General features: G+C 39.3%; 1 long non-coding RNA gene across 1 annotated transcript in view; it reads left to right on the top strand.

Moving 5' to 3' along the window:
- The first annotated feature begins 7,469 nt into the window (after positions 1–7,469).
- The window catches only part of LOC143695189 (uncharacterized), a 161,426-nt gene continuing 150,532 nt past the window's right edge, over positions 7,470–18,363 (top strand). The window contains exon 1 of the long non-coding RNA XR_013184212.1: positions 7,470–7,928. This is a non-coding gene — a long non-coding RNA (uncharacterized LOC143695189). The remainder of the gene's footprint in view (positions 7,929–18,363) is intronic.

The following is an 18,363-nucleotide window of genomic DNA, read 5'->3' as shown; positions in this document are numbered from 1 at the left end:
TGAGCCTGGTCAGTGACACTTTGCATCCACTAAGAATTGTTCTGGTGACCACAGGGTGACAGCTAGTTACAAGCAGTACAGCATTTCTTTAATGGGTTTAGTTACCAGTGTGGGTTGTTACTCAGCTAAACCGATAAATAATGTATTTTCAATTAATAGACAAATCTTAGAAGGATTTGTACAATATGTAGGGCTAAATGAAGAAACACATTATAATTATATGGTAATTTGTTAAAATGATCATTAATACTTCTGATGTTAATTATCTAATGGCAGAAAATTACTGAGGGTAAAAGTAATTTGCCCTTTGTAATTGCTTATTAGGTTGTAGGATAATCATTTTGTTTTCTTTGCATAGCACTATTTATTGCCTCTTTCTTCTGACAGTAGCTGAAGTGTATGTGAGGTCAGAAGTTATTGGATAATTTTCCAAAGAAACAAGACCTCATTTTTGGTTGAAGGTCAACTGAGGGCATCAACCATGATTGCTACATACAGTCCTCCCTTTTAAAAAAACTTGGAAAGAGCACAATACAAAGTGAAAATTATACTTTTGGTTATAGACTAGCTGCACATAATTATATAAAACCAGCATTTATGAGTGGTTACTACAGATAGCAAGGAACCACACATAGTGCACTTGTACTCATGGTTCTGCACGAGGTTTGCTGTAAGACTTTGGGTGAGATACATGACTTTATGTGCAGTTCATCACAGCTGTGTACGTGACTCCCGAAAAAAGAGCTTCTGTGCCAAAAATTATTATGGATTTCACCTCTGTTCATTTTTCCCACCTTAAGGGTGAGTAAATGATTCCTCAAATGCAGGGGCTCTGGTTCACCTCTTCCCTCATGTTAATCAAAATTAGATTTTAAAGGCATTTTTTTTTTCTGAGAAACATGTTCCCAGAATATGTGGTAAACTCCGAATAACTTATTGGGACCACAGAAAGAGAAAGTCAGAATCTTTTGTTTTTTCTTTCGAAACAAATAATTTCTTTTTTTGTTGTTGTTTCAGAAGGATATTTTTAGAAAAAAGTCAAACTTATATTTTTAAAGTTTAAAATAATAATAACTTTCAAGTAAATGAAATATTGTGAAATATGAAAATGAAATGAAATAAACCCATGTAATGCATGGAGTATTTTTTCCAGATTCAATTTCGGTCAGAAAACTGAAACTTCTCTTCATTTTCTTTTCCTTCTATCTTTCAGAGAGCAAACAGAAAAAGAAAAAAAAGAAAAAAGAAAAGGGAAAAAATTAGCTAGCTTGCTGTTTTGCATATATTGAGTATTCCTTAAAAAGCATTGACATTTGAAAATGCATCCCCAGATGGCTTCTCACAAACCACACAGAATCAGAGGTGAAGAGGGCAGGGCAGAACCCAAAGCAGGGAGGAATTTGAAGCAGTGAGATTGGGGGTAAAAGAAGCAAATGGGGCAGGAATTAGAGGCAATGGGACTACTGGGAAAGAGGGAGCCCCAGAGTCAACTTCCCCTCACATAACTTACATATGCCTGTAAACCACACTGCTGATGAATCACAGTTTTTATAGATAATCTGTGGGTGATACATAGGACAATATGGTATTCATCAAATTCTGCTCAGGAACAATCCCACTGAAGTCCATGGGACTGCACAGGCAGGAGCCAGATGTGAAGAGTCAGAATCAGGCCCACTGCACAGGCTGCCAAACACGCATTGTTTCGGTACCAGTTTGGGAAAGGATCCTCCATTCAAACCTGGAGTTCAAGCTGACTTAATAATGAGACCTGTAAATATGGAAGTTGTCATCAGTGAAGCTCAGTTAGCGTGTTCCCAGGTGAAAACTGATGTCTGGTGAGGTTTAGGGGTGAATCTCCATCCGGCAAAGCATCACACACGTTTGCCATCGTGACAGCAGATTTTCTTGCAGAATGATGCCCAAATGCAAGTGATTACATGGGGTGTAGTGAGAAGCACTAGGGCCATTCACACATAATCACAGAGTGGATGTAGCAGAGATGGGTGTCAGCCAGCCTCCGGATCCAAGCACATTTGGATGGGAGAGAAGTTCAGATCTTGATCCAAACTTTGTTGTTCAGACCTGCCTCTCACTGTCAGGAGGTGGCTTCTGGCCAACTCCATCTTCCTTGAGTGATCTCACTTCACCAAACAACAGGTGGGATGTCCATTTAACTTAACTGGCGGGAAAAAAACCCCTCATCCTTAAGCAGATGCTATTTTTGGTGGTCTTTAATAGGCGTGCAAGGGGAATAGGAAGATAATTAGCCCTTTTACACCACTTCTCCCCATACACCTCAATTTTCCAGCTTGCTCCCTTTTTTTTCCGTGGCGATTCCCCCTCTCACTGTTCAGGGGGATGTTGACAGTCTCCTTTTTGGATGCTCAGCCTTCTGGAAGGCTTTGCTCTCTGCAGGCGGAGCTGTCTGGCACACAGCCATTGACAGCGAGCTGGAGTTTGCTCTGAAGTCCCAATGCAATCATGCACTGTCTGCTGCCTGCTGCTCCACTGTGCTGCAGGAGCTTAAAAAAGACTCCTCCAGTCCTGTCAAAAAGACAACCGAATTATTAAAGCAGCAGCTCTTCAGGTGTTCAGAAGGACTGTGGGAACCAGGGGCAGAAACTGATGGTGAAGAATTATTTGCCCCTTACTCTAAAATGCAGTGGAGTAGGAGGGATGTGGATGTTGCAGGAGAAACAATGCCAAATATTGCTGTCTGAATGATGTCATATTTGAGTGGATCCAGGTCCCTTATAATTCCTTGCTTTGGTGGCTTTGGACTGTCCAAGTTTTAAAAATATCCACTCCTAGCCTCTGTTTTGCCTCTCTCTTTCCCACAGACCCAGGAAAATGTGGTAATCCTTGGAGAAATCCACATTAAATTAAAACAGCAGGCAAGAATCTGTTTTCCCCGTTCTAACCCATGAGATGGAGGCCATGGCAGCATCCATAAACAGCAGCCTGAAAATCATCTGACACCTATGGATCCCCAAGGCTCTTTGGTGAGGTGCAGAGCCTCAGTGAGAGCAAAGTTAATGTGTGACTTGTTAAAGGCAGAGCAAGGAGAAGGACAAAGGTCTCTTGGCCATGTGCCTGTCCCAGTCTCTCCCCTTTCACTATAACTCAAAACTTAATAATATTTGCTTGTTATTAAGCATTAACATCTCAACCTCAGCAGCCTCATTCCCCACTCACTTCTGAATGACCTGCACTATATTATAGTCTTATACTAATTCTGTATTTTTTGAAACACCATCAAATTCAAGTGATTATCTTTTTAACAAACCAGTTTCTGATCTCTAAGACTTTTTATGTGGAAGACAGCCAACCTCCATCTTTCCAGAAGTCAGGCCCTAAAGTAAGAACCAAAACCACAAACCAGCCCTGAAATCTTTGGCTTACTCCATCCCTAGGCATGTCGTTGCCTAGAAAAGGCTTAGTCACAGCAATTTCTAGATTGCTGAACTTCCCACTGTCTAGTTTCTTGGCTAAGGCACCAGAATTCTCATGTTAACAACTTATGGAACAGTTCTCTGTCTATACAGGAGCACCCTCTTCAAGGTGGTGACACAACCACACACTCAGCTGGTTGGGGTTTTTTTTGGAGGGGTGTGGTGAGGATTCTTTTCACGTCTGCTCTTCACAAATGCTTTCCTTCAACCCTTGCAGCTTCCACAGCCCCCCTGTATTGCCCTGCCTGACTCTGAGCATCCTATTAACCCAGCAGCTTGGCTTTAAAAACAGCAAGTCAGCATTTTCCTTGCAAGATGTATTTTATTAATAAGAAATATAAACTCTCACAAGCCTGCAGTAGGAAAGAGGGTAGAGAAAGCCAGCTAAGTGGACGAGAAGCACTTTTTCCTCCATCTCCAGGCAAGCTTGTGAGGACACAAGGCAACACATCCCACATCATCCAGCAGCCTTCTGAATGAATACTTTCCTCCCTGTGACAGAACGCAAACTGCTTTAGCCTGACTCTCCTCCTGACAGACCTTCTAATTATCTCAGCTGTTTACAGCGCTCAGGCCCTCTGCTACCAATTTCTCCATTATTCTGACAGTCAACAAACTAGACCTATTAGAGCACTGCACAATTCTTGCCCAAGGCAGGAACTTTGTGAGACCACAAATCGTCTCGGTATTAAAAGTCGGTGCATAAGAACTGCCCTCAGCTTTAGCGCTAAATTGCTGGTTTGGAGACATTCATTGCTGTATATTGTATTTCCACTATATTCTGCTTTAATAGACTTCGTGCTGAAGTGTGTAAGAAGAGTTTTAAAGCCTGAGGTGGCAAGTAGGCCTTTTTTTTTTTTTTTTACCATTTTATATATTTTTCCATCTTTTTTGTTTGTCACCTTCTATTGCAAGGTTGGCTCACATACATAAAACAACACTGCAGTCATGCAAGAATATCTAACAGTTAGTGGAAGGCACAGATTTTACCATTAGAAGTTCAACACCAAGGTTTGGGCAAGACAAGATTTGTTATTTGTGCAGGGCCTCAGATTTAAGATTATTTCTTTTGTTCTTTGGAATATTTTATTTTCCTGTTTGGCAAAGCTAACTTGGTTTTATTCTTCTAATCTTCTGGTATCAAAGTAGTTAGGGCCCAGTAAGAATAATAGTTAGAGAGGGAGATTACAGTTTCTATTAATAATTTGTGTTCATTTGTTTAAGCAATGTTTATTCAAGGTTCAGAAAGCTCTTAGAAATTTGTGTTTATTAATTAGTGTACACAACACTCTATAAAGTATTTATGTATGGCCTATCTCCAGATTTCTCTTAGTTTGAGTTAGTACAGATGCAGGATTTATTTTGACTAAACACAGAGGAAGCATCTGATTCAGGTATCCTTGCATCTGAATTCTGGACTAATTTTCAATATTATCTTAAATTCAAGAAGTCTGCAGGTACATACCAGGTTCCAATCTCCCAGGTTACCTACCAAGGTGTAGAAATAATTCCAGATGTCTAAAATACACATTATTATCAAGCTGATAATAACAGCTAATGCCACCAATTAGCCCAAACCACAAAAGCTCCAACTATATTTTCCTGAGCAATTTGATTGATCCTAACACAGCCAGGAATACTCTCACAGAAAATTTCATTCAGCCTTCTATTTGCCAAACAGAAGTGGTTGCATTTATGAAAAATTTAAGCTTTTAAATTGAAAAAAAAAAATCTTTTAAAGACCAAACCAAAGAAAAAAAATACATAAAATGTACATACACACCATTTCATCTAAACAGCGTGTCAGAAGGAACGTGTGCTTTCACTGAACTGTGTTACCTCTGCCTGCTGGAATGCTGGAATATAAAATGACATGTTATATTAGATTCTACTGAATTTGAATTCTTCCTTCGAGGCATTTATAGCGAAATAAAATATTTTCCAATGAAGACTCTTCAAAAAGTGGCATTTCTTTCAGCAAAAAACTTCCTGAAGACAACTTCCAGTTTAGAGACACAGGGCTGGGTGAGTTGTCACCCAGTCAATCACATGAAATAATGTACTGGACATGGACATCATGGAACAACAGAGGGAAAGCCTTAGCATAGGATTTGTGGCAAAGATTGTTGCATTCCTGTGAGATCAGTGTCAGTACTAAGGCAAATCTAACTCAAAAGCTGTCCACTTAATAGCTTTAAAGCGTTCAAAGTTCTTAAGTTCTTCCAAACATGGCTTTTAAAGAGAAATGTGTCTGTGTTGCGCCATGGTTTCACATTTCATCTCGCAGGATGTACTAATTTGGGCTAAATACTTCTGTGACTCAGTCAAACAAAACTTAAACCAAATTGTCAGGCCACATTGCTCTAAACACAGATAACTCCAGGAGAGCTGTGTGAGATTTGAAGTTTTGCTACTGCGATTAGGAGTGGCTCTAATGATTTCCACAGAACTTGTGTGAAATGTAAATTACCAGAGTCTTGAGTAATTCGTCGTCCTTTTGAATCTGTTTCAAAAACTTGATTTCCTGTTCAGAAGAAGGGCATGTTCCTGGGTCAAAGCCAAACTGAGAGAAATTGGGCCCTAGATGGTCCAATTTCTCATTGGTTTTGGATCAGGTTCTCCAGTGGGATACTCTGGATTTCTGCCTGCCAGAGAGCTTCTTCTCTGCACAGAAGACTCATGTCCACAGTCTTAACCATGTCTGAGGTATCTCTAAGGTAACAATGTTATTTTTCTCCACCCTGGCAGAAAATACAGGTTTCTGCTCTCAGAACCAAGAAGGAATCAGAGTACAAAATGAAGATGTCAGAACTCCTTGGACCATGATGGATGGAACTAGTGTCATATGATGGGAAATAAATAGAATCATTAAACATTAACATGAAAGCAAGAAAGATTGGTTAATATTAGTTTTAGGGGGCTTGTATGTAAAGAAATGTTTCAAATATTTTTTAATAGTCTATCAGATGTACTTTCATGTTTACTTATTTTTTAGTCTGAAAGAAACCTATGTTGACAGGGCATTCAAACCCTTTTTTTAAATTTACCTTAGTGAATTAATTTACTCGTAACTATTTTCAAAGTATGTCTTAAGTAAATAACACATGAAGTAATTGAAAGAGAATTTCAGGCTTGCAACCACAACTATTTGTAGTGTAGACCTAAGTCTAAGCCTTTGGGTTCATCCAATTATGGTATCAAATCATTGCCATATATACGATCAGCCCCAAGAGTGTGGGATGACAGTCAACACATCAGCCAGGATATTTGTAGGCAAGTCATTATGCACTGCAAGCTTTTCAGCTCTCAAAAACTAAGCAAGAATTGTTTTCAAATCTTGGCAAAACGGGCAAGCTGCTTAGTAACATGGTTTGGATATCAAGGATATGATGAGCCTTCCTCTGAGACCTTGCAGAGCACCAGAGTAGTGCTGGCATTGGAGGCTGTTTCAGACATAGCCTGTCTTAACTGTTGCTCAAGCCTCTGTTGCACGTTTCACAGATAAAATCTTTAATTTTGGTCACCTAGCCAGTGCTATATTCAGAAAATTCTAGTTTTTCTATCTAAAATTGCTGCTCCAGAATATAGCTGGAAAATGTATTAATTCTTCCCTCTTTCATGCCCTAGAACACTGAGAGACAGTTTTGGCTTTCTGATTTCTGGTCTGGACCCCTCTCTAGCTCCAAAATTATTTAAACCAAAGCAGTGAGATAGGCTTAAATTCATATTGGCTTCTGGAAAGGAAAAAAAAGTAGCCCTTGTCTATTATGGGAGGCTGGCAGCACCAGATTACATATTTAGGGAGCCTTGTTCCTGGTCGTTTCTGCAGCTTTCATTAAAAAGATATGCATGCTAATCGTGGAAATGGGAGGCAACCTAGAAAAGAGATGTATTATTATGAGAGGCTGGGACATTGTATTTGTGCATACAGCAGGGAAAACTATATTGAAATGAGTGCTAAAAACAGCCCAAGAGCGATGTGGGGAACGACGAGGAAGAAAATCCAGAGCCGGAGCATCGTAAGGGGAGCAGCGGAGTTGGAGTCAGAGATGCAGAAAGGAGAACAGGTGAGGGTCAGAAAGATAGAAAGGAGAGAGAGCAGCACTGGGAGAAGACATGAGAAATTAGATCAGAATCTAAAAGCACTCAGGAGAGCAGGGAAAAAGGCAGAAATTAGAACAGGAGCTAAGAGGAGAGCCGAAGAGGCAATAAAAACTCAAGGAGGAGAAAGAAAAACTGCAAGATGAAGAGAGGAGGACAGGAAAAAAAGGGCAGGGGATAAATATGAGGCAACATAAAAGGGCCTTGATCTCCCGTTTGTAAAGATGACGTGATCTGTGGTGTGAAAGAAAAGAAATACTTTGCATTTTTTGAAATGGCCATGAAGAGAGGACCAGGCTACATCTCAGAAATCAATATCACATTTTATGCCTGCTGCACCCTTCACGAAGAATCAAGACAACATTGATTCAAGTAAGTAATATTTCATTGAAAACTGATCTTTGATTGCAGAGCTGCAAGGGACTGGCTCTGGGAGTCCCTGGGTGGTGTCTGTACTGAACAGGTGTCATTTTTGGGATTGTGTTGGAAGTGATGTGGCTTCACTCCCGGTCGGCAGAACACGTGGGGAGCAGAGGACACGTCACTTTAGTCTTTGAGAGCAGAGGATGCTGCATCAGAAGGGCTGGCCTGCTCTCCAGGGTCATTAGTCTGTGTCTGTTAGTGTGTGGTGAGCAGCCTGGAAGGTTTGCTTTGCGGCTGTATTCATTTCGAGCGGTGAAACGATTATTTTAAGATAATTATAAAAGCCTTAGACCGATATTTTAAATCTGCTTTCCTGATCAATTGTAGCAGTGTTAGAGCTGATGTGCAGTCATGAGGCACAGGACCATCTCCCCAGACTGCCAGGCCAGGCTCTTGTAATGGAATTAACTGTTTCCGAGACATTTTTGCCCTGTTTTTGAGAATGTAAAATCTCTCCTTGATTTTATTTCCCTGGCCATTAATTCCCTCGGGAAAACAGATTCACTGCTTTGCTTGCAGATCTTGATGTGTTTCAGCTTCTTTACACCACAAAGGGTGAAAGTGAAACAATTTATAGCAAAACCTGTGTTGGAATTCTCTTTTGGAAAATCACTTTCTTATCTCAATAAAATCAAAACATGTGGGTGAAAGGCTATGCTGATGGGGACGAGGGGCACAGAAGATTTTTATATATAAACCTCAATGTATATAATTTAAAACTGACTTGTCCCTGTCAGGATATTTAGCCATTTGAATTTAGCTGGAGCACTAATGCTGTATAAACTTCCCACTGAGGCATGTCACACAACTCAGGGACACTGCAGATTTATTTCTGCCATTTTTCTTGGTCCTTTTGGAGAAATGTAGCCTCAAATTCTGTGATTATTTACCGTTGGATTGAGCTTTTTTTGACTTAGAGATGGGGTAACTGAGAGGTGTTTTAAAATCTGGGAAAATGCAGTGCAGGATTTTATTGTCACAAAATTAAATGACTGGGGCCATCTCAGAAAAGTCAAGCTTGTAAATTCTGCTTCAACAAAGTAAAAATATTTTGTTTCAAATGTCAGTGCATAAACAAAACATCTCCACAACTTTTCAAACTGCCATTGAGGAAACAAGGACTCCACATCCCACCTGGGGATGAAGGAAAATGTTGAGAGGCTGATTGTGACTCCATAAATCAGTCCCTGTGTTAACTCAGTTCTCCACTGGTACAGTTCCTCAGAACTGCAACTGAAACTTCATTTGAGAATCAAGTAAACAAAAGCACAGCTGAGAGGCTGATAGGTGAGGTCTGTGAACCTGGTCTCAAGGATTACACTCCTTTTTTCAGGAGTGTATGATTGTCCTGACTCCAAAAAAGCTGGTCTGATGGAAGACAAACCAAGTCTTGGCCTTTGCAGGAAACTTTGAGACTTATTTTGGGAAACTCTTTGGAATGCAACCCTCAAGCAAGGCTGAGGCAGTGTGTTACAGTAGGGCCACAGGAATCAATGATAATTTAGACTCTGAACATTTATTTGCATGGTAAGGAGAGAAATGTGATTTTGGAGAACAGGTTGTTGTGAAAAACACCAGTTTGGCTGTGGAGGTGTGAGGATAATGGGGAAGGTTCACTGTGGCTGGGTGGTGATCCCAAACCAGGGGCTTAGCAAAGGAAAACTCCTCGTGTTTGTGCAATTTCAGTCAGCAAAGGCTGCAAAGAGTTTCCAGTCCTGGAGTCCTGGAGCTCCCTTGTCTCAGCAGGCAATGGTGACCACTCTGAGGAAACCTGGCTTCTCAGCAGCAGGGAATCCTGAATCACCACCTCCTTGGAATAAACATTTTCTCCCGGGCCTGGAATATCCAAGGCCTCCTCAGGTGTGTGTACAGCCAGGAGCTGGGCTATCAGAGTGCAGTGTCTCTTTAAATATATCACCCCATAGGACTGGTGATTTCCTTTTCAAGTGAAATCTTGAGCTTCACACAACTTCTCTCAAATTAAAGACAGAGTGATAGTAATATATACACATATTTACAAATAGAGCATTTTTTCTCATGCCCCCTCCATCCTTCCACTCTTCCCACACAAAGGTAAAAAAAGAAACATTTTGGGTGTTTTCCTGGTATTCAGTGACAGTGCAACTACTCAGATACAGATACAATGAATTAGTTCAAATTTCACAGTAGCAGTGTAATAGAAGCAGAACAAAATATAGTAATATCCAGGTTATTATGGATTTCTGACACATATAACTCTAAGCCATCTAACTTGCTCCAGAACTTGAAAATTGTTCAGTAAGCAGAATGGATAGCTCTTAAAAAAAAATGGATAATAATAGCAAGTCAGATAGTTACAAGACAATGCCAAAAACTAAAGTACAGTTATTGTTCAATAATCATTCAAAAAACAGTTGCAGAACTATCATGAAAGAAGGGGAATTAGGAAGACACTTTGCAGTGTTGAAAACAGTACAAAGGACTTGTGACCTAAGAAAATACCAGATAAAATGGTACTGCATATGTGTGCACATGCACATGTGTTGTGTATGCATTAAAGAGACAAAAAATTAACAATTGCAAAATTTATTGAACAAATAATGGGGCAAAATGCAATGGCTATTTGTAATGAGTATAGGGTACTGATGAAAAGTGTTCATCATATTTCTGACTTCTCTAAGCCTAATACAAATGTGGAGAAAGTGGCATGACCTGCTGAGCTGACATTAAAAGCTTTAAATTGAATTAAATTGGCAGAAATCTTCAAAAATTGTCTTGGGAGGGGAAAAAAAATTCATGACAGAGCATAACAGATGTATGAAATTAAGAGCATTTAGGATACATTATCTTTGCTGTATGATGGGAAATTTTTCTAATTGCACTCACAGGGTGCCTTTAAGATGTGTTTTTATTTTAAAAGTGTTCTTTATGATCTGCTATGGATTTTCAGCAGAAATACATAGACAAAAGAATAAAATGCATATTAAGATATATGTTTTTTGCAACAATCAACACATTTGTTGTCATTGTTCAGTGAAGCAAACTGTAAAAGCAAAGTTACTGAATCTACAGGAGTGGAACAAAAAGAAAAAAATCTTTCTGTGTAATGAGGAACCTGTACCACTGATGGATATGTACTCAAGGGCTCATGGGTGGTCTTGTAGCTCATATCAGCATTGGGCTGTTTGCATTTCCAGGTACATCTGCACCTTATATCCTGTAAAGTTGTTGCTCTTCTTTTCCTGTATGCTGGATGCTCACTAAATCCAGTAATTGAGAAGCAATAGGAAATATCATACGTGGGTTTGACCATTATTAATAATATCTGTGCTGCAAGGCATCCCCAGCCAGCATTCAGTGTTCAAAGTCCTGCTCAGCACATGGTGAATACTGAATAAAAATGCAATGGAACTTCTTCTTGTATATTGCAGAATCTCAATTAGTTCTTGCTGTGTCATTTACTCCCACGGATCTAACATGTAATTTCATTAAGAGGTATCTTGAAAATTACAGCACTTCCTTTTGTCTTCACCAAGAGGTTCACATGTGGAGTTTTTTTAACTAATGAAAATGGTATTCCAGGTTTTTTTTGCTGCTTTTGATGCTTTCAATGGTAGCCATAATTTTAAGGTGAAATATGACTGTCCAAACAATGCTGCTGACTTGCAGCATTGAGTCTGGAACTTCCCACATTCTTTTCTCCACATACCCTGATTTCCATTATGATGGGACTTCTTTGCTAATTCTTTTCTAGGTGGAGGGAAAGTTTCATCCTTGCACAGAGGAGCCAGAGATGTTTCTGGTTTGAGCTGGTACATTTGGGTCTAAGCTCCAGTGCATGACATCCAACCACAGCTGTCTCATTTTGTCAGGTCTTGTCATGCACAGCTTTTCTATGCTACATCAAATTCTTTAGCTCTGTCCCAAAATATAGAGAATCATAGAATCATTTAGGTTGGACCAGACCTTTAAGACCACTGAGTGAAACCATTATTCTGACACTAAAACACATCCCCTGTGAACACATCTCCATTGTCTTTTCTTGGTATGTAAAATCCTTGCCTTAGATGTGGAAAAAATCTAGATTGTGGTGAATTTCTGGTGACCTCACAGATTTTCTCCTTATCACAGATCATGAGTTGGGAGTTACAGCTGTAAAAGCCATGTCAATCCATTTAAAGTAAATATTCAAAACCACATAGCATCTGCTAATCTTAGATGGAAATAGAATAAACCCTTTCTTTGTTGTAACCACAAGAACATCAAATGTTTACTAATATCAGAACTGGTTCAGCCCCTTAATAGTGAAAAGTGACAAGAGATAGATTATTATCTCTGACATAAATTTGAGCAGGAAGAGGATTCTTTGCAATGGAAACAAACACTAATGGAATAAAAATGACCCACGTTGTCCAATGGATGTCAAACCTAGTGGAGTCCAGGATGACTTAGAACCATTCAGTTTCCATCAGAGAAAATAAATTGGCTGAATGAAATAACCTCTCATTCAGTTCCATATTTTTGTCACCAGCAGTAAAAATAAATAAATAAAACAGTACAAAACCACTTTTCCTAACTTTCTTCAGATGAAATCATCTAACTGTGTGATCATGTTTCAGGTCCATTGCTCAAAATCAGAAAGGGGAAAGTAAATCAATTAAAAAAAAAGAAATGACGAGAATTAACTCCAAATTAGGACTATTCTGTTGCAGCCACATAACCTGCATTGTAAAGCCTGTGATTTAATATTTCTTCTAGAGAATGTCCACTAGTAAAAGAATATACAACGAGTAAATAACCCACCAAATATTGTGCATGGGAAAGATGAGGAAGACAAATATTTTTTTAGAGTGAAAAATTGGTTTCAAAAGTAATACTAGAAAGAAACTGCTAGAAATCCAGTCAGAAAATGGAACAGTTAAACAGAGAAAAGGCTGCTGGCTGGGAGCAGAGATCTGATTGCTAATTCTGTCGAACAATGCACATAGCTCTGAGCTGATCTGTGAGGAGCCATCAGGAAAAACACAGGAAGAGAAAAGTCACAGGCCAGAAAAATCATCCCAGAGTGTTGCAAATGGCCCAGAGGCTGTAGGTTGTGGAATGTTGTATTAGTTTAAAACTTAATGGCTTCATGAAGGCTACACGTGCAGGTAATGCATTAGACCCAGGAGATCTGGGCCCAAACTTTCCTTTTATTAAGACTTACCCAGAATTGCTATGCATTTAAAATGATTTAAGAGTGTATGATTTAAGAGTATAGTTTTTCAAACTGGATATTCATTATATATTAAAAAAAAAAACCCAAGACCGATTATCTTCAATTAAAAAGCTTTATATTTGAATCAGTGAGATTATGTGATCAGTTGAAGGAAAAAAACTATGTAGTATAATTATATATAATATATACATTAGTGAAAACAGTTGTTTTGCTCTGATAAAACATGAATGAGTCAGTGTTAACATGCAGCAAATTAAATCTTCCTCCTTGAAAAAAATCCCTTTCAAAGCTGTTATTTCTATAAGCCATCAACTTCTGGGTTAGGCTACGTGTTAAAGTGCCAAAAAAACTCATTGAAAAGGATATATTTCATTCAAAACAAGTAAACTTAGAAGGAAAAAAAAAAAAAGATAGAAAAATAAAGAAAGCACAGAACCAGTACCTTTAGCCTGAAGAAATCTTTCGATTTGGAAATCACTGTAGTTAAAAATTATACATCAATGTTTTTTACCCAACTTGTTGCTTTTTAGTAGAGAGCAGACAAACCCACTGAGAATATTTCCATCATCTACTTCAGTGGATTCAGAAAACTCTGAACATATGATGAATTATAAAATCATGGAATCGCAGAATGGTTTGGGTCGGAAGGGACCTTAAGGATCATCTCATCCCACCCCCTGCCATGGGCAGGGACACCTCCCACTAGCCCTGGTTGCTCCAAACCTGTTCCAACTTGGACATTTCAAGGGCTGGGGCAGCCACAGCTTCTCCAGGCATGAATTCCAAACCTTTTTTTGCACCAAATCTTTTGGGAAACAGTGCTGGCAACAAGCCCAGGGATTACGGGGGTCCCAGGGCCCTGCAAGTGTCCCCAGCCCTGTTGTGCTGCTGGAAACTGAGGCACAAAGGGCTCAGGGATGTGTGGGGGCAATACCAGAGCCAGAGTCCCCAGAGCAGTGACATGTCCTAGAGACCACTTCCTGCACAAATAATTGAATCCTGGTTATCCAGGATTCCAGTGGGATTCCTCCTTGCAGTCAATCCTGCTGCCCTTGGAACAAGTAGGGAAAAGCCCTGATTTTCAGAGGAGGGTCTCAGACCACAAGTCAAGGGATGATGTATTCTTCCTAAGCATGTAAACAGGCACCAACCCCCGAAATGGATCTTTTAGAGTATTACAAAGTATTTATTTTTATCAGTCTGCTTGTATTACTGAAATGTGGGGAGAATTCTTTCATTAAGCATTTCTCCAGATTGCACACACATTCATTTGACACTAATGTAAAGTGCAGTGTGTTACTTGGTATGTCTCCCTTTAAAACACAAAGTACTCACCTCCTGCAGAGAAGTCTCCTGGGGAGCTGGCAGCTAATGAAGCCAAAAAATATCGGGGTTCATTAAGCATGCAAGCATTCTGGTAAAATCAAAGATCACTCTGGAACCCCCTTGAACATATTATAGTTACCATTAAAATCATCATCATAGGATTTGATGTTAGTAAAACATATTGCTTAGGCTATAAAACATTCTAAACTAGTATCCCAAATGTCTTGCCTCAAGCAAGCACTTAAATTAAAGTTTCAGACAGCTGGCACTAGAATCAAAATAACAGTTTTGCACAAAGAGATTGGATAAACATGATTATTGTTTTCATAATTTATTTTGTCAACGTGCAGTATTGTGCGTTGATCCCTGCATTGTGCTTGGGCACAATTTCTTTCACTTTTCAACAGGTAACTATATTTCACTGAGGTTTTGGTTTGTTTGGTTTTTTTTTACAGAAAGCAATCCTAATTGATCTGCTGCTCTTGAATAATCTAATCCCTAATTAGCTGAGCCTGAACGTTGAGAAAGGCAGCATTGTGTGCTTTAATTAATTTCCATAATCTGGAATTTCTGTTTGCTTGCCTCATAAGATCTTTTGGTTTTCAGGGAGAGGGTAGCAGCACAATATCACTACTTAGTGTATGAAAAAGGGGGCAGTGTTCTGGATATTTGATACAGAGCAATTGCAACAGCTACAAACACATAGTTCTTAATTAAGACTAAACCCGTTTCCTGTTTACCTTGAATAACAATTTTAAGATACTCTTCCTGCATCTATTCCAGGCTGCTCCCTGCCTCTCAGGTGAAGTGAGGATGATATCCTTTCCCTTAATTTCAATTTAGTCCAGACATCCCAAACCAAGTAGCTGTTGAAATGTAGAGAAAGAAATTGCCAGAAATGTGCTACAGCAATCTCTTAAGCAAATACACATTTTCATAGACATATACCAAAACATTCTGCATTTCAAACCCTTTTACAAAGATAAAGTGTGGCTTCTTGAGCAAATCTCAGTGATTTCAGTATTCTTTTACCCAGGTGGTGAGCCAAGAAAAGATCTTCCCCCAAAATGCAAAGCTCCATCCAACATTCACACACACAATTAGAAAATAACCAGGGTTAAGAGAAGCTCCAGCTTTGCAGACACAGGGAAGTATCTGGGCATTGCTGGAGAGAGAAAAGCACTTCTATGATTCAAAGTCCTATTTTTTGCTGTTTTGTAACCAGCTCTTAAATATTTCTCAACCTTAAAAAAATTCTCATTTTGATAAACAGTTTTCTTGAATATTTCTTTGGTTTCTTTGAATATTATCACTAGAGGTCTTTCACTCAAATGGGAAGTTAAACAATGACATTGTCAGGAGCTGAGCTCTCCTGCCTCAGTTTACACACTGCATATTGGAAATATATATTTTGTATATGCAGTACTCTACATATATTCTATATATCTCTGCCTCATAGGGGTGTTACTGAGTTTATGAAGAGCTGCAAATGATCTTGGGAAATTCTGTTGGAAATATTTCATGACTAAAATGCAGCCCTCTCACAAATATAAATTAGAAATTACCCCCATTGTATTTACTAGGATCAGTGTGAATTTATTGCACGTGTGGGACTGAGAGCAAAACTCGTCTCTGTTTATGCAAACTAATTGTGTGGTGTTTGCTAGCGTGAAAAATGGTCAGTCATTCTCACATTTGTGAAAAAGATTTATCAAGCCAACGCAGACCAAACAGGTGCTGTTCAAGGCTGCCCTTTGCTTTCCACACCTGCAGTAAAATAAACTTTGCTTCTCTGATGGGAAGTCCACATGGAAGTTTGACCACCAGGGCACCAAGAGATTTAACCAACCTTTCAGCTCTGGCAGGCCACCCATTCACCATCACCTGTGCCCTGATAGGGGCCTGGGCTGATCCCAGGTCTCCAGAGGTCAGTGTGTTAAGACACTGCATCAATGCATGCAAAATTTTGATCAAGGAAAGGCTGAGATGTTGAAAATCTAAGAGAATTGTCTGTACTGCTGTTCAGCCCTTTTCTTTCCTGCCTTGGCCATGTCTCTGTTGCTTTTAATTAAACTCTCAGATTCATAGCTTGGAGATCTTTAATAACTACAGAAAGTGCTTGCAAGGCAAATTTTTCACTTCTAAGAAGGGTCCTTAGAACAAATGTTGCCTTCTAATTTATAGGTAAACTTAACCCAGTTTTACCTTTACTGTAATATATTGGGTGGCCATTTGTGTGCAACAGACTGGTGACATGAAAGATTTTAACTTTTAGTGAATGGTGAAAATGTTGGATCACACACCTCCAAGACACTGTAAGCACAGTGCCTGCTGATGAATTAATCTAATTAACAAAGGTGAAGGTTTATAATTGGGGTTAACTAGAATTTAACTGGTCATTGTTCATACCCCCCACTGCATTGTCCCCTAAGTAACTCACTCTGGTAGCCCTCCATGGTCCCTCGACCCCAACATCAAGCTCAGGGATCAACCAGCTTCAAGCAAAAGAAGATACAATCATATTTCCAAGACTGTAATAACAGAAGAATTTAATGGTGTGATATTTTTATACTGTTTGGGAAAGAGACCCTATTTTTTCTTACTCATAAGCCCAGAGTATTTTTAAATAGTTCAAGTCCCTGTAGTACTTCACAGTTTGCAGTGCAGTTTAAAAAGTAATACATCTTTTCTTAGATGTACCCCAGATTCTGCCTTTTAATAGACATGATAATGAGATTCTGTGTCTTCATTTCCCAGTGTGCAGAAAGCTGAAATAAATCTTTGATTGTTCACAACCCTGGAGAAGGCTCCCAAGCCCAGGAATGTAATGATGTTTCTCTAAACAATCATTGCTAATGAAATTTAAGTGTATTTAAAATATATAGATGCGTGAGTGTTTATATATTAGTAGTATCAAAATTGGGCTTTATTCATTTTGCTTCGTAAATCTGATTGCAGTAAACTAAGCTCTCCAGAGATTCATTTCTAGGTGAAGGAATGTCTTGAGTTATTTCTATGACCTGCAGGACACACATTGAGCTTCTGCCTTTGAGTGAACTCCCTCTAATAAGGAAATCAAGGGATGTTTGAAAGACCCATTCAGTGACTTCTTCATAAGATTAGGAGCCATGTCCCCAGACCACTGCTGAAGGCATCACACAGCTGACTGCAATCAAATTGCTGTAACAACTTTGAAAGAACAGTCTGTCCAAGAAACTTGGAGGAACATTGAAGGGCAAAACAGGCAGAGGGGACACAGGGTTCCCTCATAAAGGGTTAAAAGGGGATACTTCAGAATGGAAACAGTGGTATTTTAAAGAATGTTTAATATCTGACCAGTATTCTAACACTTTTAGAAGTAGACTCAATCAAAAAAACCCTCCCGTATCGGGATCTATTTTAAGGAGTATGTACAAATTGATCCACAGTCTGACACCTCTCTGTGTCCAACTCCTCTGCCACAGTGTCACACACATACCCAGACTTGGGCAGAGTCCCCTTGCACTCATGATACTCCTGAAGGGAATTCCTTCACAGCAAAAACATGGGAAACCCCAAACTGATAATTATCAGCCCAAAGAAAACAGTCCCAAGACAATATTGAGAAGATGTGGCTCTCAAGACCAAGCTGTGGCAGCCAGGCTTGGCTTGGTGGCTTATTATAAATCCAGACTTGGCAAAGTTTAGTGAAATGTTAAGATCAGCCAATATCAGCATGAATAGACCTGGGATTTATTTTATGTGACCTGGACACCTCCAAATCTCTTTCATGTCCAAAGATATGAAATACTGTGGTTTCCTTTGGGTGCTGTCAGACTTGTGGATAACTGAATTCCAAAATAAAACCCAAGGGGAACCAGT

This window comes from Agelaius phoeniceus, chromosome 13, assembly GCF_051311805.1.
Source record: "Agelaius phoeniceus isolate bAgePho1 chromosome 13, bAgePho1.hap1, whole genome shotgun sequence".
Lineage (NCBI taxonomy): Eukaryota > Metazoa > Chordata > Aves > Passeriformes > Icteridae > Agelaius > Agelaius phoeniceus.
Note: the sequence above shows the minus strand (reverse complement) of the source record. Positions and strands in the feature narration are given on the sequence as shown.